General features: G+C 36.3%; 2 pseudogenes; one reads left to right on the top strand and one right to left on the bottom strand.

Annotated features, from left to right (window-relative positions):
* Positions 1-10,829: 10,829 nt before the first annotated feature.
* On the bottom strand, positions 10,830-10,928 carry LOC138839114 (U6 spliceosomal RNA; annotated as a pseudogene).
* A 9,622-nt stretch (positions 10,929-20,550) lies between these two features.
* Positions 20,551-20,647, top strand: LOC138839112 (U6 spliceosomal RNA; annotated as a pseudogene).
* Positions 20,648-25,499: the final 4,852 nt, after the last annotated feature.

Below are 25,499 nucleotides of genomic sequence, written 5' to 3'. Positions count from 1 at the left end.
TTGTCCATTTAGTAATTGGTTTGTTAGCTTTGGGAGGGATTAGTTTCTTGAGTTACCTGTATATACTGGATGTTAACCCCTTGTTGGATATATTGCTGGTAAATATTTTTTCCCAATTAATTGGTTGTCTTTCTAGCTTGGTTGCGATAGTTTTAGCTTTGCAGAAGCTTTTTATTTTAAGGCAGTCCCATGTTGTCGTGTCTCACTCCAATTTGTTGTGACCCTGGGACGCTGTTCATGAAATTCTTTCCTGGGCCTATAAGTTCAAGTGTCTCTCCTACTCTGCCTGGAGAGGTTTCAGAGTTTCAGGTTTAATACTAAGGTCTTTAATCCATTTTGAGCTGATGTTGGTGTATGGTGATATGCTGGGTCCACTTTTATTCTTCTGCATATGGCCACCCAGTTTTCCCAGCACTAGTGGTTGAAGAGGCTGTGTTTCTTCCATGGTCTGTCTTTGGTTCCTTTGTCAAATATCAGCTGACTGTAGGCATGTGGATTTATTTCTGGATCTTCTATTCTATTCTATTGGTCTTCGGGTCTGTGTTTGTGCCAGTACCATGCTGTCTTTGTTATTATGGCTCTATAGTAGAGTTTGAAGTGCGACATGGATATAACTCCCATGTTGTCTTTATTTGCTAGAATAGTTTTGGATATTCTAGGTTTTTGTGGTTCCATTTGAATTTTTGGACTGTTTTCTGTCAGAGAAATACATCATTGGGATTTTAATAGGAATTGCACTGAATTTGTATATTAATTTGGGCAGAATTGCCATTTTCACTATGTCTGCCTATACAAGAGCATGGGAGGTCTTTCCATTTCCTAGTATCTTCTGTAATTTTTTTCTTTAACTTTTTATAGTTTTCATTAAATAGTTCTTTTACATCTTTGGTTAGGTTAATTTCTGAATATTTTATTTTGGGGGATGTTATTGTGAATGAGCTTGCTTTCCTTTATTTCCCTCTCTGCTTGTACATTGTCAGTATACAGGAATGCAACTGATTTTTGTGGGTTTATTTTGTATCCTGCTACTTTGCCGAAGTGATTTATGATTTCTAAGAGTTTGGGGATGGAATTTTTGGAATTGTGAAGGTATAGTATGATGTCATCTGCAAAAAGGGATAGTTTAATTTCTTTTTTCCATAAACAGATCTTTTAATGTCTTTTTCTTGCCTTATTGACCTGGCTAAGAGTTCCAGGGCTATATTGAACAGGAGTAGAGACAGTGGGCATCCTTGCCCCGTTCCTGATTTTAAGAGAATTGGTTGTAGCTTTTCCCCATTAAGTATAGTATTAGCTATTGATCTGTCGTAAATGGCTTTTAATGTTTTAAGAAATATTCCTTCTATTCTTTTGCCTCCAGAGCTTTTAGCATGAATGAATGTTGAATTTTATCAAAAACCTTTTCTGCATTTGTGGAGATAATCATGTGATTCTTGACCTTGGCTCTGTTGATGTGTTGGATTATATTTATTGACTTACGTATGTTAAACCATCCCTGAATCTCTGGGATGATGCCTACTTGGTTTTAGTGTATGGTTTTTTTTATGCGTTTCTGGATTCTGTTAGCTAGAATCTTGTTAATGACCTTTGCACCTGTGTTCCTCAAGGAAATTGGCCTGTAATTCTCCTTTTTGGTTGGGTCTTTGCCTGGTTTGGGGATGAATGTGATATTGGCTTCATAGAATGTGTTTGGGATAGCTCCTTCCTTCTCTGTTTCTCTGAAGAGCTTGAAGAGTATAGGTGTTAGTTCTTCTTTAATGGTCGTATAGAATTCTGTTGCGAATCCATATGGTCCTGGGCTTTTTTTGTTGTTGGAAGACCTCTGATTGCTTCCTGTATCTCCTTGTAGGATATTGGCTTATTTAATTGATTTACTTCTTCTTTGCTCAATTTGGGAAACTTGTATTTCTCTGAAAATGCATCCATTTCTGCCAGGTTTTCTTTTTTTAGAGGATATAACTTTTCAAAGTAGTCTGTTAAAATTGTTTGGGCATCTTGGGTACGTGTTGTGATTTTTCCCGTGGCATCCCTAATCCTGTTAAAATGGATTTCCTCTCTTCTTTTGTAAATTAATCTTGCCAAATATCTATCAATTTTATTTATTTTTTCAACCAGTTTTTGTTTAGTTAATTTTGGCTATGATTCTCCAATTCTCTATTTCAATAATCTCCTCTCTTAGTTTGGTTATCTGGCCCTGTTTAGTAACTTTAGGTTCCATTTTTTCATGTTTTTCTAGCTGTTTTAATTGCAACATGAGATTATTTTCTTGGTCTGTCTCTATTTTCTTGATGTGGGCTCTGATGGCAATAAATTTGTCCATCAGGACTGCTTTTGCTGTGTCCCAAAAGGTTTTTGCGAGGTATTTTCATTTTCATTGAGTTGTAGGAATTTTTTAATTTCTTCTTTAATCACTTCCATTACCCAGGCATTGCTTTGAAGTGAGCTGTTCAATTTCCATGTATTTGAGTAATTTCTGCAGTATGTTTTGTTATTGAGAACTAACTTGATTCCACTATGGTCAGATAGGATACAGGAGATTATGTCAATCTCCTTGAATTTGCTTAAGTTTCTTGCATGGTTTATTTTGAAGAAAGTACCATGAGCTGCTGAGAAGAATGTGTACTGTGTTGTTTTAGGGTGAAATACTTGGTAAATGTCAGTTCTGCTTGAAGTATGGCCTCATTAATTCGATAGCTTCTTTGCCAATACTCTGGTTGGTAGACCTGTCCTTTGGTGAGATTGGGGTGTTAAAAGTTTCCTAGTATTATCATATTGGATCTATTTTTTTCTGTAAGTTTGAGAGTATTTGCTTAACATATTTGGGTGCACCGATGTTTGGGGAATGATAGGTAGATGATGGTAATATCCTCCTCTTGTATTGTTCCCTGTATTAATATGTAGTGTCCATCCTTGTCGTTTTGTATTGATTTTAGTTTATTTTTTTTACTGTTGATTGGATCTTTTTTAATTTTTTATTATAAAGATACTATACAGAGGGTTACAGTTACATGAGCAAGGTAATGAGTACACTTCCTATTGAGCATTGTTACCCCCTCTATTATTTTCCCCCTACCATCCCTTCCTTCCTTACTTCCCTGAGGTTCTTTCATTTTAATTTTGATTAAGTGATTACATAACTTCCCAAATTTCACAGTATTGTGAAATAATGATGCTCATTTAAAGTCATAAGTTCATTCTAACTTTCCTGGAGCAAATTGTCTATCACAGTTTATAACATATAACGGTGTACAGAATACAACTTACATGTGATCAGCAGTATGGGGATATTTAGTAGTGTTTCGACCAGATGAGTGGGAGTTCTTTGTTTCTTAAGTCCTGTTAATTTTGTCGTATCACCTAACATTTTGGATTTAGCATCCACTTATCAGGGCGACCATGTACTGTTTGTCTCTTTGCTCTTGGCTTACCTTGCTCAACATGATCACCTTCTAGCTCCATCCATTTCCCTGCAAATGCCATTATTTTGTCATTTCTAATGGCTGCATAATATTCCATTGTTTGTAGATACCACAATTTTTGGATACATTCATCTGTGGTGCTGCATCTGGGTTGTTTCCATATCCTAGATATTGTGAACAGTGCTGCAATAAACATTGAGGTGCATGTGTCATTGTATATTGGTTCCTGTTGTTCAGGGTAGATGCCTAAAAGTGGTATGACTGGGTTATAAGGGAGATCAATCTTTATCTTTCTAAGAACCCTCCAGAATGCTTTCCAAAGTGGTTGTATAAGTGTACATTCCCACCAGCAGTGTAACAGGGTTCCTCTTTCTCCACATCCCCTCCAGCAATTGTCGTTGGCTGACTTGAGGATGTCGGACATTCTGACTGGGGTAAGGTGGTATCTCATGGTTGTCTTTATTTGCATTTCCTTCACCACCAGGGATGATGAACATTGTCCCATGTGTTTCTTTGCCATTTTTATTTCTTCCTCTGAGAAGTCCCTCTTTACTTCCCTTGCCCATTTAGTAATTGATTTGGTAGGTTTAGGAGGGATTAGTTTCTTGAGTTCCCTGTATATATTGGATGTTAACCCCTTGTCCGATATATTGCTGGTAAATATTTTTTCCCAATTAGTTATTTGTCTTTCTAGCTTGGTTTCAATAGATTTAGCTGTGCAGAAGCTTTTTATTTTAAAGTAGTCCCATTTGTTGAGTCTCTCTCCAATTTGTTGTGATCCTGGGACTCTGTTCAGGAAGTTCCTTCCTGTGCCTATTAGTTCAAGTGTCTCTCCTACTCTGTCCTGCAGTAGTTTCAGAGATTCAGTTTTAATGTTAAGATCTTTAATCTACTTTGAGTTGATGTTGGTACATGGTGATAGGCTGGGGTCCACTTTTAGTTTTCTGCATGTAGCAGCACAGTTTTCCCAGCACTAGTGGTTGAAGAGGCTGTGTTTCTTCCATTGTATATCTTGGGCTCCTTTGTCTAATATCAGCTGGTTGTAGGCCTGTGGATTTATTTCTGGATCTTCTATTCTGTTCCATTGGTCTTCTGGTCTGTTTTTGTGCCAGTACCATGCTATCTTTGTTATTATAGCTCTGTAGTATAGTTTGAAGTGCAGCATGGATATCCCTCCCATTTTGTCTTTATTCCCTAGAATTGGTTTGGCTATTCTAGGTCTTTTGTTGTTCCATATGAATTTTTGGACTGTTTTCTGTTTTTTAGTGATGTAAGTCATTAGAATTTTAATAGGAATTGCATTGAATTTGTATATTAATTTTAGCAGTATTGCCATCTTCACTATATTAAGTTGGCCTATCCAAGAGCATGGAAGGTCTTTCCACTTCCTAGTGTCTTCTGAAATTTCTTTTTTATCCTTTTATAGTTTTCATTAAATAGTTCTTTTACATCTTTGGTTAGGTTAATACCTAAATATTTTATTTTGGGGGAGGTTATTGTGAATAGGGTTACTCACTTTATTTCCCTCTCTTCTTGTACATTGGCAGTGTACAGGAAGGCAGCTGATTTTTGTGGGTTTATTTTGTATCCTGCTACTTTGCCGAAGTGATTTATGATTTCTAAGAGTTTGGGGATGGAGTTTTTGGGATCATGAAAGTATAATATCATGTTGTCTGCAAAAAGGAATAGTTTAACCTCTTCTTTCCCTATGCGGATCCCTTTCATGTATTTTTCTTACCTTATTGACCTGGCTAAGGGTTCCAGGATCCTTGCATTCTTCCTTATTTTAGGAGAATTGGTTGTAGCTTTTCCCCATTAAGTATAATATTGGCTATTGGACTGTCACAAATGGTTTTATTGTTTTAATGATCCTTCTATTTCTGTTTTCTCCAGAGCCTTTAGCATGAATGAATGTTGAATTTTATCAAAGGCCTTTTCTGCATCTGTGGCGAAAATCATGTGATTATTGACCTTGGCTCTGTTGATGTGTTGGATTACATTTATTGACTTACAGAATAAAATAGGTCCCAATATGATAATACTAGGAGACTTCAACACACCGCTCTCACCAAAGGACAGGCAAAGAAGCTACCAAATTAAGTGAGGCCATACTTCAAGCGGAATTAACTGACATATACCAAGTATTTCACCATAAAACAACACAGTACACATTCTTCTCAGCAGCTCATGGAACGTTCTCCAAAATAGACCATATCATAGTTCATGCAAGAAACTTAAGCAAATACAAATGGATAACATAATCCCCTGTATCCTATCTGACCATAGTGGAATCAAGCCAGTTCTCAGTAACAAAGCATACCGCAGAAATTTCTCTAATACATGCAAATTGAACAGCACACTCCTTAGCAATGCCTGGGTAATGGAAGAGATCAGAGAAGAAATACATTTCCTATAACTCAATGAAAATGAAAAAAACCTCACAAAGAAACTTGTGGGACACAGCAAAAGCAGTCCTGAGGGGCAAATTTATTGCCCTCCTTGCCCACATCAAGAAAATGGAGACAGACCAAGTAAATAATCTCATGTTGCAATTAAAACAGCTAGAAATACATTAAAAAAATGGAACCTAACGTTACTAGACGGAGCCAGATAACCAAATTAAGAGCAGAGATTAACCAATTAGAAAATAAAAAAAAAATTACAGCCAAAATTAACCAAACAAAAAGCTGGTTCTTTGAAAAAATAAACAAAATTGTTGGACCGTTTGCAAGAATAATTAAAAAAGGAAGAGAGGAAATCCATTTTAACAGGATTAGGGATGCCACGGGAAAAATCATAACACGTACCCAAGATATCCAAATAATCCTAATGGACAATTTTCAAAAATTAATCTCTAAAGGAAGAAAACCTGGCAGATATTAATGCATTTTTAGAGAAATCCAAGTTGTCCAAACTGAGCAAAGAAGAAACCTATTGAATAAGCCAATATCCTATGAGATACAGGATGCTATCAAAAGTCTTCCAACCAAAAAAGCCCAGGACCAGATGGATTCATAGCAGAATTCTATAAGACCTTTAAAGAAGAACTAATACCCACACTCCTCAAGCTCTTCAGAGAAACAGAGAAGGAGGGAGCTAACCCAAACTCATTCTACGAAGCCAACATCATACTCATCCCCAAACCAGGCAAAGACCCAACCAAAAAGGAGAATTACAGGCCAATTTCCTTGATGAACAAAGGTGCAAAGATCCTTAACAAGATTCTAGCTAAAAGAATCCAGAAACACATTAAAAAAATCATACACTATGAGCAGTTAGGCTTCATCCCAGAGATGCAGGGATGGTTTGACATTGTAATGATTTTAATGACAAGTTTATTTTGTCAGATATAAGGATTGCTACGCCTGCTTTCTTACTAGGGGCATTTGATTGGTAGATCCTTTTCCAACCCTTCACTCTGAGTTTGTTTGCATGTTTGGCTTAGAGGTGGGTCTCCTGAAGGCAACAGATGGATGGGTCATGTTTTAGGATCCAAACTGCAGTTCTTTTTATTTTGGTTGGTGAATTAAGCCCGTTAATCTTAAGAGATAGTATAGAGAGATGCATTATAGTCACTGTTTTTCTTCTTTCCTTTCCTCTGTCCTTGCTCAGATAGACTTCTATTAATGCCTGTCTGGGTGCAGGTCCCTGTTCCTGGTTGCTTTTCTCAGGTTGTGTTCCACCTCTTAGTAGTCTTTGTAATGCTGGCTTAATGTTTATGTATTAATTTAGTTTTTCTTTGCTATTAAAAATTTTCAGTTCTCCATCGAATGTGAATGCTAACTTTTCTGAGTATATCAGTCTGGGTTGGCAGTTATTGGCTCTCAGGGCTCATGTGGTACTTTCCCAGACCTTTCTTGCATTCAGTGTTTGTGTGGAGAGATCTGTAGTGATTCTAATATTTTTCCTATAGTAGTATAGCTCCTTCTTCAATTCCTTCTCATTCAGATCTATCATTTATTCTATAATGTGTCTAGAAGTGTTTCTCCTGGGATCCTGCATGTTAGGTGTTCTATACGCTTCTGTTATGTGGGTAAGATGTTCTTTTTTGAGATGGGGAAAATTTTCACCGATTATCTTGTGGAATAGTTGTTGCATTCCCTTGCTTTGATATTCCTCACCTTCTTATATGAAGGTTGAATTTCGTGACACTATCTGCTTGCCCTTGAATTTCCCTTTGGTATAATTTAAGTGATTTTTCCATATCTGTCATTTTTTTGTTCCAGTTGATGTATTGTGTCTTCTGTATTCCATTTTGTTCACTCTGTTAACTGTGGCTTCCATTGTGGTTTGCATGGAGGAAATGGACTCATTGTTGATTTCAATGGATTCAATGTTGGTTTTCAAAATACTAATCTCACCTCTTAATGAGGTGTGTACTGCCTCTATTTTGTCACTAAAAATGCATTAATATCTGCCAGGTTTTCTTCCTTTAGAGATTAATTTTTGAAAATTGTCCATTAGGATTATTTGGATATCTTGGGTACGTGTTATGATTTTTCCCGTGGCATCCCTAATCCTGTTAAAATGGATTTCCTCTCTTCCTTTTTTAATTATTCTTGCAAACGGTCCAACAATTTTGTTTATTTTTTCAAAGAACCAGCTTTTTGTTTGGTTAATTTTGGCTGTAATTTTTTTTTATTTTCTAATTGGTTAATCTCTGCTCTTAATTTGGTTATCTGGCTCCGTCTAGTAACGTTAGGTTCCATTTTTTTAATGTATTTCTAGCTGTTTTAATTGCAACATGAGATTATTTACTTGGTCTGTCTCCATTTTCTTGATGTGGGCAAGGAGGGCAATGTGTGTGCTACCTCTATTTTTGCATGCATCTCCTGTTTGATGTCCTGCACCTCTTTTGGTATTTCGACCTGGTGTTCTTTCAAATTCTGGTCTATTTCTCACTTTATTTCTTGAGTCATTGCCTCCAGCATGTCTTGGATGTAGTGTTTGTCTTCCATTCCTGCTTTGCTCCCAGTGGGGCTCTCCCCTGGGTTGCTGCTGGCTTTTAGAGATAGCTTGCTATCCTAGGTGTTGATAAACCTTGTAATATTTCTCTGTGATTTTCTCATGGTTATTCGGGATTATTGCAGACTAATCTGAAATTTTGTTTTGGTCAATAGGTGTCTGTCTTTGCTTGGTTACTGTTTCTGTGCTGGTAGAGAGAGTCTGTACCTGATCTCGGTTCTGTTGGTGGCCGACCTCCAGCTGCTGGTCTGACCCACACAGGATTCTCAGCTCTCTGCTGTAGATCACTGGCAGTTCCCGCCTTTACAAGTGATGAGCAGCCTAGACTGCTCCTGTTTATTCCTACAGGTGTTCTTGGCAAGTTCGGATGTGCTGGATGTACTCTCCCAAATGCTGGAGTCTGCTATGGTCTCCTGATGTTTTGTTTTGTTTTACATTTTTGGCTATTTGTGGGCTTGAACTCTGGTCTTGGGTGCTGTCCCTGAGCTCTTCAGCTCAGGGCTGGAACCCTAGCATTTGACCCATAGCACCACAACTGTCCCTTTCTGCTTATGTTTTGCTGAGGAATCAGATCCAGGGCCTCTTGCAATCACTGTACTGCTGAGCACATTACCAGCCTGAGCTCCTATTATCGGGTGCTGGAGGCCTGTGTTGTTCAATTCCTAGCCTAGAATACATGGGTCAGGTTCTTGTGGGGTTTGAGCTTCTCTTGTCCTGAACCCCCTGCATCTTTTGCTGTCACAGGCATGATTACCAGGAGTGCAGTTCCCTGTTTTTCTCCCCTCTGCTGAGGCGTATGCTCAGCTTCTGATTTCAGTTGGGAGGAGTTGGTTATGTTGCTCAGGCACCAGATCCCCAGGCCTGGTCCCAGACCCCAGCCTGGGCACACCTGTTGGACCTGTGCTGCTGTGTATCCCACCTAGATTACGCAGCTTGGAGTACACAGTTCAAATTTCTTCCACCGTTGGGTGTCTTGACCCAGTGGCGCTGTTCAAGGCTTGGGCGTTAACGCTTCCTTCCAGGGTCTCTCTTGTTCTAGCCTGGCCAGCTGAGTGTGATCCATGGGCTGGTGGAGCTCTTGAAAAGTTTCTAGTTTTAGTGGGTCCTGTGGTGCAGGTTTTGGGGTAGGGGTTCTGCGGATTCCCACAAGCTTTTGAGGAATACACTGTCTCCCTTGAGGAATACACTGTCCCCTTCAGGGTACTCACCCTGGAGCTAGTTGTTTCTGTGTGATGTAGGTTGTTGGTTGCCATTGCAGTCACAGTTCAATTGAGGTGGTTGTGGGATAGGCTGAGAGGTGGTGGCTCTGTGTGTTTCTTTTCTGTCAGTGCCTCCATTGACACTGTTTGGGTCCGCTCCACGGGATGGGCCTCCGGCCTCCACCCGAGGGGTGGGGAGGGCCTCTGTGCAGGTACTGATTGCTAGGGTTTGTCTCTGTTTGCGCTCTCTGGATCAGCACCAGTTCCTTTCAGTTCTGCTCTGGTGTTCTGTGGGCATCTCATGTATCTCTGAGGTTCCTGCCATGGGGCTGAGTGGCTTTGGTGGGATGGAGCCTCTCTGCTCCAATGGAGAGTGAGGGGAAGGGGTGGGATCTTTGTGTAAGTTCCCTGCTCAGAGGATTCTTCATTCGTCAAGATCAGCCAGTCTGACACTGTTACCTCAGGGGTCTTTGGTGCGGGTGATCTGCAGACAACTCCCTGTGTCTCTGGGCCACCGGCAGCTCCCACCAGGCTGGGCTGGCCATGGCTTGGCACGCTGCTTTGTGGCCAATAGACATTGGGGGAGGTGTCCTCAAGTTTCTCTGTTATGAAATTCTTCTTTTCAATTTGTTTTTCTCTGGATGTTGATTTTTGTTGTTGTTGTCGGTCTCTTGGGGAGATTAAACGTTGGAACTCAAACTCTCTTTTTGGTTGGGGAGAGCTGTGGCATTCCCCTACTTCCCCGTCACCGTCTTGTACCCCCTCGAGTTTTTGCTTTTTTTATTCAGAAATAATTTTAATTTATCTGTTGAAATGAGTACTAAAGAAACTAAAGATATTTCTGGTGCTTATGTGAAAAATTATACTTTAAAATATTCTGTATTCTGTTTGTATAATGCTCATAATCTATTTTATTCTTTCCTAGATATAAGACTTTGAATTCTACATTGTTTTATAATATATAGGTTCATTAATAAATGTGTCCTTTCAGATTGCATTCCATACCAAAACAGTTTAAGATTCCTTTTTTACTAGGTCCTTATAGTATATTTCTTTGGAATAAAATGACAATGTTGTCTAATTTTAAAGTTTTATAATGATTATGCTATATAAAGGCCTTTCTAAGGTGAAGATTTAATACACTGATGTCAAACTTTTATTTATATGAATTACATATATTGTTACACTTGTAATTTTGTAATCAACTTTTTAATAATTGTTTTTCATTTCTTGCGTCTGAAGAATGAAAAATCTGGAATAATTCACAGATTTTCATATCATCCTTTGCAATTGCCATGTTAATCTCTGTATTGGTGTAATTTGGGTACATGTGCTGCTGAAGCATGTAATGTCCTCTAAATTTAGGTAGTTAATGATGCAATATTTATACAGGATTATATCCTTGGGTGCCTGTTTGTAACAAGGAAACCTTATTGTTCCTAACAATGCTACTGATCTTATTTCCCTAAAATTCTGTGTATAATGGAAAATAATTATATTGTTCAGTTTGTAATTTTTTTGTCAATGACTATTTTAAATCTTTTTCATTTTAGTTTAATCATACATTGAAGCATTTTTAGCTAGGTCCAAAGGGGATGGCTTTTTCAAGTACTTATTTATTCAACTGAGTTTGCTCTGTGTAGCTAACGGATTCAAAGTAAGCCTTGCGTAAGAGCTACTTCTAAACTTCTGCAGCTGAAATTTTCCCAAATGCGGTCTCATTGGCACAAACGTCTACCTGACACTTTACCCTTCTTCCATGTAGGATCAGACCAACCAGAATATCTTACCCTGATCGCGTAAATTGTCTTACTTGAACAAAATAAATCTTAGTTCCAAGGGATCATAGAAAAATGAATATTTCAGACAGAACTTTTCAGATTGGAAGGTTTTTATCAAAAAATAATTGTTTATCATACCTACCATTTCAAAAGTAGCTAAAGCCAAGAAGGTGAAAAAATGGTTCATATGCATGATTACCTAATGTCCTGGCCTATCTACCTTCCAACCAGGCAGGAACTTAGACTACTGCCTTTCTTTCACCAAATATTTTCATAGCTCCAGGAGAAGTCCATATGTTTCTCCTTGTTATTAGGCCTTAAATTGGTAATGTTTCCCCTTGCCTCCAGTCTGTAAATCTACAAAAGGTAAAGGTTTAAGTCTAACTCTATCAAACACTGAGGTAGAGATAATGGAAAAATTCTTTAAATCAGAGTTGCTTTTGATACCCTAACCAAAACAGAACAATGCAAAACATGTGCCATTTTATTATATTATATATAGTTATATATTTTATATTTATATGTGCTGATTGTATATTTCACACAGTGAAACTTACTAGAATCAATTGATAATTTGACAAATAAAGTGATATTTATTTATTCCTATAAATATAATTGGAATATAAATAATTAGGTTTAGAATATATATTAGAATATAAAAAGTATCAATGCAATGTCTTCGGTATACACTTGCAATACCTTCTAATTGCTCATGGTCTTCTGAATTCACATTGTTAAAAATCAATGTGTTTTCCTCTAATCTATAAGAGATTTTACTCTGATGCTCTGTTTATTGTTTTAACTCACTGGTCCCAAACTGTTTTTCTACATATTTCTGATGCATTCCTACATATTATACTCCAATTGTCCTAATACGATATCTAAAAGACATTCTTCTATAGACCCATGGGTCCTAATATCTTATGGCTTAGTTACCTGAATCATCAGATAACAGGGGCAAGACTTCTCAACTAGGCTTATGCAACCTGCCAGCAGACAGTAACTGAAAATCCATCTCAATTTCTCATTTCTTATATTTCAGGGCTCCAATTCCTTGAGAAACAAGAATTAGCAGCAAGCAATTGTGTAATGTAAGGCAACTTAAAATGAAAGATGAAGTCTCAAAATGGAGAGAAATTACTGTATTTCAAACTGAATTTACAGATGACCAGCCCATATGAGTGAACAAGATCAGAAAGTGTCACAAGATTATTTTTAATACCCCTCCCCTAATGACTAACGTAATATTTCAGTCCAGCATTAGTCGGCCCAAAAAATAGTTCCTGGAAGAATAGATCCGTGATTGATCTACCATGGTCAGGAAAACGACTTAGAGGTTAAATGTAATTCAGCAAAACATTAATTGAGAAGATCGTTTGTGCTTCAAAACACTGGTACTTTAGTACAACTTCGTTCTCTTGTATAAAAATGTTGTCATTCTCAAACCAACCTACATTTAATCTCCTGAAAGTGTATTCCTTTTCAAATAAACTTTTTGAAATCGCACTTACCAAAATAACATTTGATAAGTAGATGACACTTAGTGACATTACAAGTTTTTCAAGTGTAGGGAGCAAGTTACAATACAGTTGATTCATTTACCCAGCTCTAATGTCAGACAGGTTCAACCATTCATTAAAGTCTAGAAATAGTACCACGCACCATTTGTGTTGCTCAGTAGGTGCCTTCCAGAAATTTGTTAAATAGGTCAGCCTCCCATACTTCAACCCTAAACATTAGCTAATAAAGTAAATTTCATCACTTAATAAGGGGCATTTTAAAAAGTCACAAATACTTGCCTTATCATATGCTGTTTTGTTTTCCCTCTGTCTAACACAGTAAGAAATATGTCTTTAAGTCTTGAATATGGGTACTCATTTGAGATGTGACAAAATATATCTTCTATTTCTATCATATACTTCTATAGTAGTATATGTTACTTTTCTTCTTTTTCCAAAACTTATATGTAGTAGAAAGTTTTATTCCATGTAAAATAAAATAATCACACATATTGTACAAAACCATTTATAAAAACTGGTAGTTAAGAATACATTCAAAGCCATTTTTAAACTTTCTTGTTGACTAATGATTAATCTTGAAATGGATGAGAATATAATCATGTATAGGTGTTTCAAGTCTCCAGTCTTGCAAATTGTTATTGCAGATGAATGAATTATGGAAATATAAGCTGACATTAGTTCAAGTATGTGCAGGACTGAAACTCCATGGAATGTATATAAACCTTTCAAATATTAACAGACAGTTTAACAGAATGACTATCAGGAAGTTGAAACCAGAGAGCCATAATAGTAAAGACATAGAATGAATGAAAAATGGAACAAGGGGCAAGTACAGCTAGAATACTCAATGTACACATTTGAGAAAGGAAGTGGTAAATCGGAAATAAATCTTGGAGAAGGGGGTGGTTGAGAATGATAGAAGGTGTCACTGTGATCCAGGAGCAATGGATAATTAGGTGGACAAATTTAATTGTAAGACACTTGCACAACCTTTGGAAATTCAGTTAAAAAACACAAAAACACATAAAAATCACAACCAAACAGCAATCTGTAGGGAGTATGAATATGACCTCTCAAAAAATTTAAGCAGTTAATGGAGGAAAGTCTTAGTAAAAGCAAACAAAAATGTTCAAAGAGGATAGTTTGGCGTAGGGGAGGATTCTGAACAGATTTAAATAGCTTATCTAGGGTTATAAATCACCTATATCTGCTGCAAATATTATCTTTCTGAACTTGATACTCCAGTCCTGAGCCACAATTGAGAGCTTGGAAATATGTAATGGAAGAAACAAGATGAAGAACCCATTACTCCACTGTAGAGAAAGCAATCCTCTATTTTTTCTCTCATCTCTCTTCACTACATTTTATTCATACTTTTAGGTCAATTCATTTTGAATTACATTTTCCTTCTTTATTCTGGCAAAGTAATTGGTCAAATAATTCACTAAAAGTTATTTGCCACTTTTTTTGATTATGCTGTTTAATTGACTAAGCAAGTCCATTAAATTTTCCTCTTGCATTTTGTTGCCATGAATCAACATCTATGTTAATGAGGACAAATCTAATGTAAAAATTGTCTCCAGAAAACCAGTCCAAGAAACTGTGATTACAAATACTTGGCTAACTTTTTTCTTTTTCCTTTACCTTGAAAGTCTTCTTGTGTCTAAATTGCCCAGAAAAATAGGTACTCCATCACTTTTTCTTTCAATCAATTCTAAACTCAAGGATATATTTTGCTAACAAGATGCTTAGAGGAAGCCAAAATATACTCCATTTTTATATTCTCACTTAAGACTCTCCTTAGATACCATATCAGGAACAGTGAAGATTTTCTTTGCAAAATTATTTCAATATATTATTTTTCTCTTGTTCTTGCATTTGCTCACCAAGATGTATGGAGAAGAATAGAGGTAAATCACCCATACCTTAGAAGACAGGTCTGTTACAAAAGGACAATGCTTCTGTGTCCTACTTCTATGTCCTCCTCTCAGCAATTTCCTGATTTCCAATTAAACACAGCTTCTTGGCTAATGAAGCCTCACCCACTGCTTCATCTTCATAGTTTCTCTTTTAAAACTCTTTTAAGGGTAGAGACCCAGCTATATACAACCAATCTGAAAAATATCCCAAACCTCAAAATCTAAAGGAGTTTTATGACTCTTCAGGAGGACGATTGGGAGACCTAGAACCCCCCATGCCAATCGTTTGATCATCACATTCCTGCCTCGGTTTGTCCCCTTTCCTATTGGCCAATATTCGTAGCTGTAACTGATCTGGATATGACCAGGTGTCAGGAATGGTAGTGGTTAGAGCCCCGTTCTTTTTTTGTCTAGGAGACAACTCCTCTGCTACTTGCACTCTCAGCAATCACTGGCAACCCAATGACTCATATCCGTTTGCAGGTTTTGTACGTGTTCCTCCATTTATTGTTCTGGCTACTAATGACTCTCAGTTTTCCCAGGTTCAATTGATTCATCCGTGCACTAAAAGAGCAGTAGGATTGATCCTTGCAATCGGTGCGCAATCATCGCTACAGTGGCTTCAGCTACCACCGCCGCTATATTGCTGTCCCAAAGCGTGTCCACCTTGCAACAGATAAACCAGCTGATCCCTCAACTGTCATCCATAGAATTATAACATTTACAAGTTGCCAATCATCTTAAGGGAGGCCTCCTTGTGCTCCAACAACAAATAGACTTGCTCCAAGAACAGATTACGTTTCTTTGATTACAACAAGGAGGACTATGTAATGCTATGACTACTTCTGTCTGTCAGCTTTCCACTCCCGCACCCAATTTCACTGAACTTAGTAACTACATCAAAGTCCCTAAGTCCCTTAAGTAGTTAAACTTCAACCAAAACCTGCTGCATGATGTTACCCACCTAAACCAGACCACCATTCAGCTTATTCCCGCTGTCTCCTTTTTAGAAGATGTGCTTAAAAAGTTACAACAATGGTTTTCGCCATCCTCTCTGGTCATCTGGGGAGGCCGTGCACTTGTAGGGCTTACTCTGCTAGGAATTATTAAATGCTTGCACTCCCGGCAAAAATGCCTCCAATGACGGGTCACCATAATGACGGTCCTTTTAAAAGAAAAGGGAAAATTTGTGGGTAGAGCCGGTCAGAACTGGTTGAGTCAGCTAGAATAGCAGTTGAAGCACACTTCCTGCTCATAGAGACGGGACCCACAGGCACGTCTGCCTAGCTTTACAGCCATGAGCTGTCCATGCTCCCTACATGCCCCCTGGGGACCAATCAGTGCCTGTCACCAAGCAATGCCCATGATCAACTCCCCGCTAAGTAATTGGCTTGGAAGGACTCAGGAGGTTGGGAAAGCTGGGGCTATAAAATCCCAACCCTTGTGCAGAAATAAACCAGACCTGCTTAAGCCTGTTCTCCCAACGTGTGTTCCTTGAGTGCGTCGTTCACACTTACCTCCTGCCGGAGATCTAGCCCTACAATGTAGCAATGGGGGAGGCCTTATAGTCCTTCACCTTCATTAGACTTGAAGCTAAGAATCTGTGATTAGTTGGAAATCAGGCAAGAGCTAAGAGGAGGACAGAGAAATAGGACATAGGAGCATTGTCCTTTTGTAAAAGACACTGTCATCCATGGTATGGGTGATTCAACTCTATTCTTCTCCATACATCTTGTTGAACAAATGCAAGATGAAGAGAAAAAAATAATCTATTGAAATAATTTTGCAAAGAATAACTTCACTGTTCCTGATATGGTATCTAAGGATAGTCTTAAGAGAGAAGATAAAAGTGCAGTATTCTTCTGTTTCCTCTAAGCATCTTGTTATCAAAATATCTTTGAGGTTATAAGTGATTGATCCAAAAATTGGCAGAGTACTTATTTTTGAGGGCACTTTAGACACAAGAAGACTTTCAAGGTAAAAGAAAAAAGAAAAATGTATAGGTAAATATTTGTGATCACAGATTCTTGGACTGGTATTTTGGAGACAAAGTTTTACATTAGAGATTGTCCTCATTAACATTGATGCTGGGTTTCTGTGGCAACCAAATGCAAGGAGGAAGTTTAATGGACTCGCTTGGACAAGAAAACAGCATGATAAAAAAATGGCTTATAATATTTAGTGAATTATTTTGACCAATTACTTTGCCAGAACAAAGAAGGAAATATTTAATTCAAATCACTTGAATTAAACTTATGAATAAAAGTAGTCAATAGAAATTAGAGAAAACGTAGAAGACTGTTTCCTCTCCAATGGAGTAATGGGTTATTGATCTTGTTTCTTCCATTCTATCTTCACAAGCTATCAAGTGTGGCTCAGGACTGGAATATCCAGTTCAGACCAAGAGAACTCGCAGAAGAAAATATTTGCAGCATATGTAGGTGATTTATAACCTTAAACAATCTATTTAAATCTGTTAAAAATTCTCTTCTATGGGCTGGGAAGGTGGCTCAGTGGTAGAGCGCTTGCCTTGCATGCCTGAGGCCCTGGGTTTGGTTCCTCAGCACCACATAAGCAAAAGAAAAACAAAAAAAAATTCTCCTCTACCCCAAATTGCTCACTTCGAACAGCTTTGTATGCTTTTCCCAAGATTGTCCTTCATTAACTATTTAAAATTTTGAGAGGTCATAATCGTACTCTATAGAGACTGCTGTTTGGTTGTGCTTTTTGTGTGTTTTTGTTTTTTGTTGTGTTTTTTCACTGAAATTCAAAAAGTTGTGAAAGTGTGTTACAAAAATGTCCATCTAATTGTCCAATGTTCCAGGATCAGAGTCATTCCTTCTATCATTCTCAACCAACCCCTTCTACAAGATTTATTTCCGATTTACCACTTCCTTTCTCACATGTGTATATTAAATATTCTAGCTGTACTTGCCCCTTGTTCCATTCTTCATTCATTCTATAGCTTTATTATTATTCCTTTAATATTATTAATATTAATTCAATTTCCTGATAGTCATTCTGTTAAACTGTCTGTTGGTACTTTGAAAGGTTTATATACATTCCATGGAGTTTCAATTCTGCATATACTTGAACTGATGTCAGCTCATATTTCCATAATTCATTCATCTGAAGTAACAATTTGCAAAACTGGAGACATGAAGCACCTAGACATGATTTCATTACCCTCCATTTGGAAGATTAATCTGTAGTCAACAAGAAAGTTTAAAAATGGCTTAGAATATATTCCTAAATACCAGTTTTTATAAATGGCTTTGTAGAGTGGTGTGTGATTATTTTATTTTACATGGGATAATATTTTCAACTACCTATAAGTATTGGCAAAAGAAGAAATCTAAAATTTACTACTGTAGAGGAAAATGATAGAATTAGAAGACAGATTGTATGTTTGTCAAATCTCTGATGAGTACCCATATTCAAGACTTAAAGTCATATTTCTTACTATGTTAGACATATAGGGAAAACATAAAACACCATATGATAAGGCAACTATTCATGACTTTTTAAAATGTACTTATGTGATGAAATTTATTTATTAGCTAATGTTTTGGTTTGAAATATTGGAGGCTGATCTATTTAACAAATTTTCAAAGGCACCTACTGAAAAACACAAATGGTGGGGGGTACTATTTCTACACTTTAATGAATGGTTGAACCTGTTTGGCATTAGTGCTGGGTGAATAAATCAACTCTATTGAAACTTGCTCCCTACACTTGAAAGACTAGTAACCTCACTAAATATCATCACTTGTATAGTGTTATTTTGGCAAATGTGATTTTTAAAAGTTTATTTGAAAAAGAATATACTTTCAGCAGATTAAATGTAGGTTATCATTTGTTTGAGAATGACAACATTTTATACTACAGAACCAAGTTTACTGAAGTACCAGTGTTTTGAAGCACTAAGGATCTTCTCAATTAATGTTTTTTGAATTATATTTGACCTCTATTTCAAGTATTCCTAGCATTGGTAGACCAATTATGGATCTATCATTCAGGAACTATTTTTTTGCCTGCTGATACTGGACTGAAATCATTCATTAATCATTATGAGAAGGGTATTACAAATAATCTTGTGACACTTGTGGTCTTTTTCACTCATATGGCATGGTCATCTGAAAAGTGAAAGTTTGAATTACTGTACTTTCACATTTTGTGATTTCATCTTGCATTTTAAGTTGCCTTGCATTTCCCAATTGCTCACTGCTAATTCCTGCATTTCAAGGAATTGGGGCCCTGAAATATAAGAAATGAGAAATTGAGATGGGTCTTCAATTACTTTCTCTTGGCATGTTGCATGGGCATAGGTGGGAACTTCTGCCCTAGTTATCTGATGAGGCGGATAACTGGGACCTGGGATCCTAGGACCCATGGATCCTGTAGAAGAATAGTACCTTTTAGACACCATATCAGCAAAATTTGAGTATAATCAGTAGGAATGCTTCAGAAATATGGAGAAAAACAATTTGGGACCAGCGAGTTAAAACAATAAACAGAGCAGCAGACTAAAATCCCTTATAGATTAGAGGAAAACAACATTTTTTTTTTACCATGTGAATTCAGAAGACCAAGAACACTTAGAAAGTATCACAAGTTTATACCGAAAACCTTGCATTGATACTTTTTATATTCTAATATATATTCTAATCCTGATTATTTATATTCCAATCTATTTATTGGAATAATATGAATTAATTTATCAAATTATCAATTAATTCTAGTAAGATCCACTGTGTGAAATATAAAATCAACACATATACGTATAAAATATATAATTATCTATAAGAAAAAGTTTTGCATTGTTCTGTTGTGGTTAGGGAATCAAAGGCAACTGTTTTAAAGTATTATTCCATTACCTCTACCTCATTGTTTGGTAGAATTAGAACTAAAGCTTTACCATTCGGGGATGTACAGCTTAGAGGCGAGAGGAAACACTGTGATTAAAAAACTACCAATTTAAGGCCTAATAACGAGGAGAAACATATGGACTTCTCCTGGAGCTATGGAATATATTTGGTGATAGAAAATCAGTGGTGTAACTTCCTGCTTGGTTGGATGGTAGTCAGGCCAGGACATTAGGTAATCATGCATATGAACAATATTTTCACCTTCTTGGCTTTAGTTACTTTTGAAATGGTAGGGTGTAATAAGCAGTTATATTTTGAAAAAATACCTTCTAGTCCGAACAGTTCTGTCTGAACTGTTCGTCTCTCTATAATCCCTCGTAACTAAGATTAGTTTTGCTCCAGTAAGACAATATATGCTGTCAGGGTAAGACATTCTGGTTGGGCTGTTCCTACATGAAGCAAGGGTAAAAGGTCAAGGAGACATTTGTGCCAGCAAGACCTCATTTGGGAAATTTTAAGCTGCAGAAGTTTAGAAGTAGCTCTAAGCAAGGCTTACTTTGAATCCATTAGCTCAACAAAGCTAAATCAGTTAATAAACAAGTACTTGAAAATCCATCACCTTTGCACCTATCTATAAAGGCTTCAAAGTATGATCAAATTTCAAATGAAAAAGACTTAAAGTAGTCATTTACAAAAACTTGCAAATGTGAACAATCGAACAAACAACATAAGTTTTTTCCACCATACACAGAATTTTACAGAAATAAGATGAATAGCAATTTTGGGAACAATAAGGTTTCCTTGTTACAAATAGGCAACCAAGGATATATGCCTGTCTTAAGATTGCATCATTAATTACTTAAGTTTATAGGATACTACATGCTTCAGCAGCACGTCTACCCGAATTACAATACAGAGATTTATATGGCTCTTGCACAAGGATGATATGAAAATTTGTGAAGTATTCCATATTTTTCATTATTCAGATGCAAGAAATGAAAAACAGTTATTCAAAAGTTGATTACAAATATACAAGAGTAATAATATGTGTAATTCATAGAAATAAAAGTTAATTTGACATCAGTGTATTCAATCTTCACCGTTTTAGAAAGGCCTTTACATAGCATAACCTTTATAAAACTTTTGAAATAAGATAACATTGTCATTTTATCCCAAAGAAATAAAATTCTATAAGGACCTAGTAATTAAAAGAATCTTAAAATGTTTCTATATGAAATGCAATCTGAAAGAACACATGTATTAATGAACGTATGGATTATAAAACAATGTCGAATTCAAAGTATTATATCTAGGAGCGAATGAAATAGATTATGGACATTATACAAACAGAATACTAAATATTTTAAAATATACTTTTTCAGACAAGCACCAGAAATATCTTTAGTTTCTGTACTACTCATTTCAACAGATAAGTTAAAATTATTTCTGATTTAAAAAATCACAAACTCTATAGAAATCATTATAGATGTATACAAACAACTCGAATATATTTTGACATCAATGTCAGGCAATTCACTTGGAAGAATACCATGGAATACATGAATTTTTAAAGTAAGGTATTGCTGTTGCTTTGTATTGTGAAAATATTTTCTATGGAAACATAGGATGGACTGGCAATTTTGAAATTTAAGAAACTTAACTGATCCATTAGGACTTAGGAGAACAATTTGTACAGCTTTCCACAACTTCAAAGAGGTAGTGATACATACTTATCCTTTTGGCAATATCAAATGCAGTTTCTTCCAAGTTGTGCTTCAGACCTGGCTTGATATAATGGTTCAACAGAAGGAGATCCAGCGTATCTTTGCTATATCTATTCCCAGCAGCAAGATGCAGGGGGTCAAGAGGCCTTTAACTTGGCCATTGGTATCTGCATCATGATGAAATAAGAAGCCACTCTGTTATTATTCCATGTATAAGTACTGTGCAGGGATGTCCAGCCATTCTCAGTTATTACATGAATATCTGCCTTGAGCCACCAACTCATGGACAATATCTAAGTGTCCACTGTAGGCTTCTCGATGAAGAGGGGTATACTCATCGTCATCCCTAGTAATCACATGAGTGGCCTTTTTGGAAAGTAGTCTCTGCACTGTAGTAAGGCGATTATTTTCAGCAGAACAAAGAAGAAATTTGCTTGGATACTATTTCATTTTTTTCTTGCAATTGATACCATTTCTCACTTTTTCATCTTGTTCCTCAACTTCATCAGAATTGCCTAACCAGAGACTTTGAGTGCCAATGAGAATGAGCTCTCCATGTATTTCCCCAATAGTTCACATTGGATGAAATGGTCAGAAAAATCTGGTGAATTTTCTGCATCTGTTTTTTTCATTATTATTTATTTTCTCTTTTTTCATTTTTACTATTCTAAATTATTCTAACTGGAGAGTAGGGAATTGGTAGAGAGCAGAGGAAAGATTTTCCTCCGTATTTAAAGGTACAGACTGAAAATGAGGACCAGTGTTTTCTTCTTGTGCAGCTTATTCTAAGAATGAGAAAACAGGAAATAATGTATTCTATGTAAATGAATTGGGATATGGCAGAGCAGAAAGTGAAATGATGCAACCAAAAATATAAAAGCAAAATAAATTAGGATAATTGTGGAGCAATCATATTACCTATGAGAACCATGAAAGGGAGAGAGGGAGAGACAGATGTGCAATGGTCTAGCTAGCCACAAAATCCATCCCTCTCATCAAATTATAGAGCAAATAAATTCATTTTTTAAAAGAGATGGAAATAGAATTTAAGATCAGATATCTCCATTGTTTTTAATTATATTCTTATTATCTTAAATACTTGTATAAGGGAATTTTCATTCAACATATCAGTTTTTTAAGTAAAATGGATCTTTATATAACTTTTCCACACCCTTCCAAACCTCACCCCACTTTAATTTTTTCTAGTTTCATACTATCTGCATTGAATATTATACCTTCACTCTCTTCCTCCATATCTCTCTTTATTCCTTCCTTTTGACTTCCACTCACATATTCCAAGTGATAGTTTCCTGGTTTTCATTTTGTTGGAGTACAGTTCAATTTTATAAGAAATTACACCTTTGAAATACTCCTCTGCAAATAGCATGCTTTGGTTAATATTTTTGTGTAAACTTGTATAAATTTCTAGCTTCCAAATATGGCTCTGACTTAGTTCCATTAATATATTTTTAAATCTATCCTTTTCGTTGCAAATAATGTAAGAGTCTTCAAAATGGATGGGTTCAATCCAATTGTGTATATGTGCCACACTTTCTCTAATCATCACTCTGCCAAAGGGCATCTGGGCTGTTTCCGTAACGTGGCTACGGTGAATAGTGCAGCAGTGAACATGATTGTGAAAGTGATTTTACTGTTACATTTTGGAATAATTCATCACTTCCTTTGTGGGAGCAATACTCTATCCAGTTACCCAGAATAAGAACATCCTTCCCTTCATCTTCATCACATTGAATTGCAAGTCCTCAAAAACACACTTACCCCTACAGGTCTCAATAAGCTAAAACACCACTGTGCCCATATTCTTTCAAAACATTTTTCTCATAATTGTACATATAATTTAGTGAGAACCTTCTATGTACTTTCCTAATGTGGGAATGAGGGACATGACAGAGTAAACGTAAGAAATATGCAACTTAATTAGCTATTATCATATTTAAAATCATGTTCAGCTCTAATTCATAGCCTCACATAATATTATTTTAATCTTTATTTGATTACTTCATCTAACCCGTAAATTATATCAGGTGAGTTAAAAGCAAAGGCAAAAAGTGTGGTTTTATTTTGACACTCATGTGTGAGGTTGCACAACATGGGCAAATAGATGGATTGGAATTAATAGCTCTTATCCATTTTGTTAACATAGAGATGATTTTCCCAACCTGATTCTTGAATTCGTATTCCATTCAACAACAAGAAACATGTGATAATTTCCTTTGTTTTGCTCCATATTAAATTTTTTCCATTTTATTTTATAATGGATGATTTCATAAATGTACTGTAGATACAAAAATATGTTAAAATATTTCTATCCATATGCATTGATATATACATACTCACATATATTATGCAGGTTATAATGATAATGTATAATTTCAGTAACTGTACAATTTACTCAATTATTAAAACTATCGACAACTCATGCCTGGCATCCGGGTTACTCGGGAGGCTGAGATCTGACAATCATAGTTTGAAGCCATCCTGGGCAAGAATGTCCAGGAGCCTCTTATCACCAAACAACCAACAGAAAATCAGAATTGGAACTGTGGTTCAAATAGTATAGCGGTAGCCTTGAGAGAAAAATCTCAGGGACATCATCCAGGTTCTTAGTTTAAGAAGAACAATCTACCCAAACAAAATCTATTTAATTTACACCTGTGTAATTAAAGTATTTCCATCACCCAAATGCACAACCATGCTCATTTGCAAGGTCACTCTGTTTTGTGTGAAGTACCATAAAATATTTTCACTTAAGTTGAAAGCATTGGAATGTGGGTTCATTCTATCTCTCTCATGCATTTTTCCACTCAAATATTCAAATCTTACAATTATTCCAATTATTTAAAATCATAGCTTTTTACTTTCATACCCAAATATTAGAGTTTGAATTGAGTGTCTTGTGCCCCCTAAATGGGTGTTCTTACCACTTTGTCATGTCCCCAGCTCTAAATTATCCTGATTATTTTTCAGATCCTTGTGTATGACCTTGGGCTCAGTCCATGTTATGTTATTCTTCCTGGAATTTAGAATAACAGGTGCATGGCATTGTGTACTGATTTTTCTGTCCAGTCTGGGCTTTAACCTCTATCCTCAAGAGTAGACTCCCATGTAGTCAGGATTTTCATAAGTTTGTGATAGCTGATGTTGTTTTAAGTCTTTGCATTTCCTGCAGGTTCTTGACTACTAAATTAATTTGTTTTCTTGGGTTGTGTTGTTTCATTTGAATGTATGTGTTGAGTTGTTCCTCACTTGTCCTTTTGTTTCTTTCAATCAAGTTCTTACCTAAAGTGCTGAGAAACCAATTCTTCTTTTTCATGATAGTCAAGGTGAACATGATTTATTACAAAGCAATTTCAGTAATATTTAAACATCTTCATATCTATGGATGGTACATAAATGATAAGTGCTGTGATGGGTTTTTTTTATTTTCACAGCAGTCTTTGCCATGCACAGACAGATCATCATAAAATCTATGAAGATAATAAAACTACAGATGCAAGCAAAGAGAAGAAAAACCTATTATTAATTGTTTGACAGAGGCTTGCGTTCTAGTGAAAGAAATACGTTGCTTGATGCAAGATTTCACAAAATTGTATTTCTAGGGGGAAGCTAAACAACCATCTAATTCTACAGAATTGAGGGAGAAGAATCAAACTCCTGAATAGTTTACATATGGGTCAAATAAAAGCATGCTTCTAAAAAGAGAGTTGACTTTAGAGAAACGTGATGAGTTCTATGTAAATAGGTGCTTAGCTGATTTTGTTAATTTGTAAACTAATACAGGGAAATAGGGTACAGCAAGGTAAAAAAAGAACTTCGCATTGAAATACTCATGTGTGTGTGTGTGTGTGTGTGTGTGTGTGTGTGTACATGCACGTGTATACACGCATGCTCATGTGCAAGTGCTAATTTATTCATTCATCATCCCTAAGATTCTGTGTCCAAGGATAGTGGTTTACCACTTGAGGCATTGTTCCACTTCTGGTTTTTTGGAGATAATCGCATGTATTTTCATGATTGGACTGGCTTTGAATAGTGGTCTTCATATCTCAGCCTCCAGAGTAGCTAGCTAATCTTACTCAGCCT

Source organism: Dipodomys merriami, unplaced genomic scaffold (assembly GCF_024711535.1).
Source record: "Dipodomys merriami isolate MVZ:Mamm:240054 unplaced genomic scaffold, mDipMer1.0.p SCAF_293, whole genome shotgun sequence".
NCBI lineage: Eukaryota > Metazoa > Chordata > Mammalia > Rodentia > Heteromyidae > Dipodomys > Dipodomys merriami.
The sequence above is the reverse complement of the archived record's forward strand: the minus strand, read 5'-3'. Positions and strand labels throughout refer to the sequence as shown.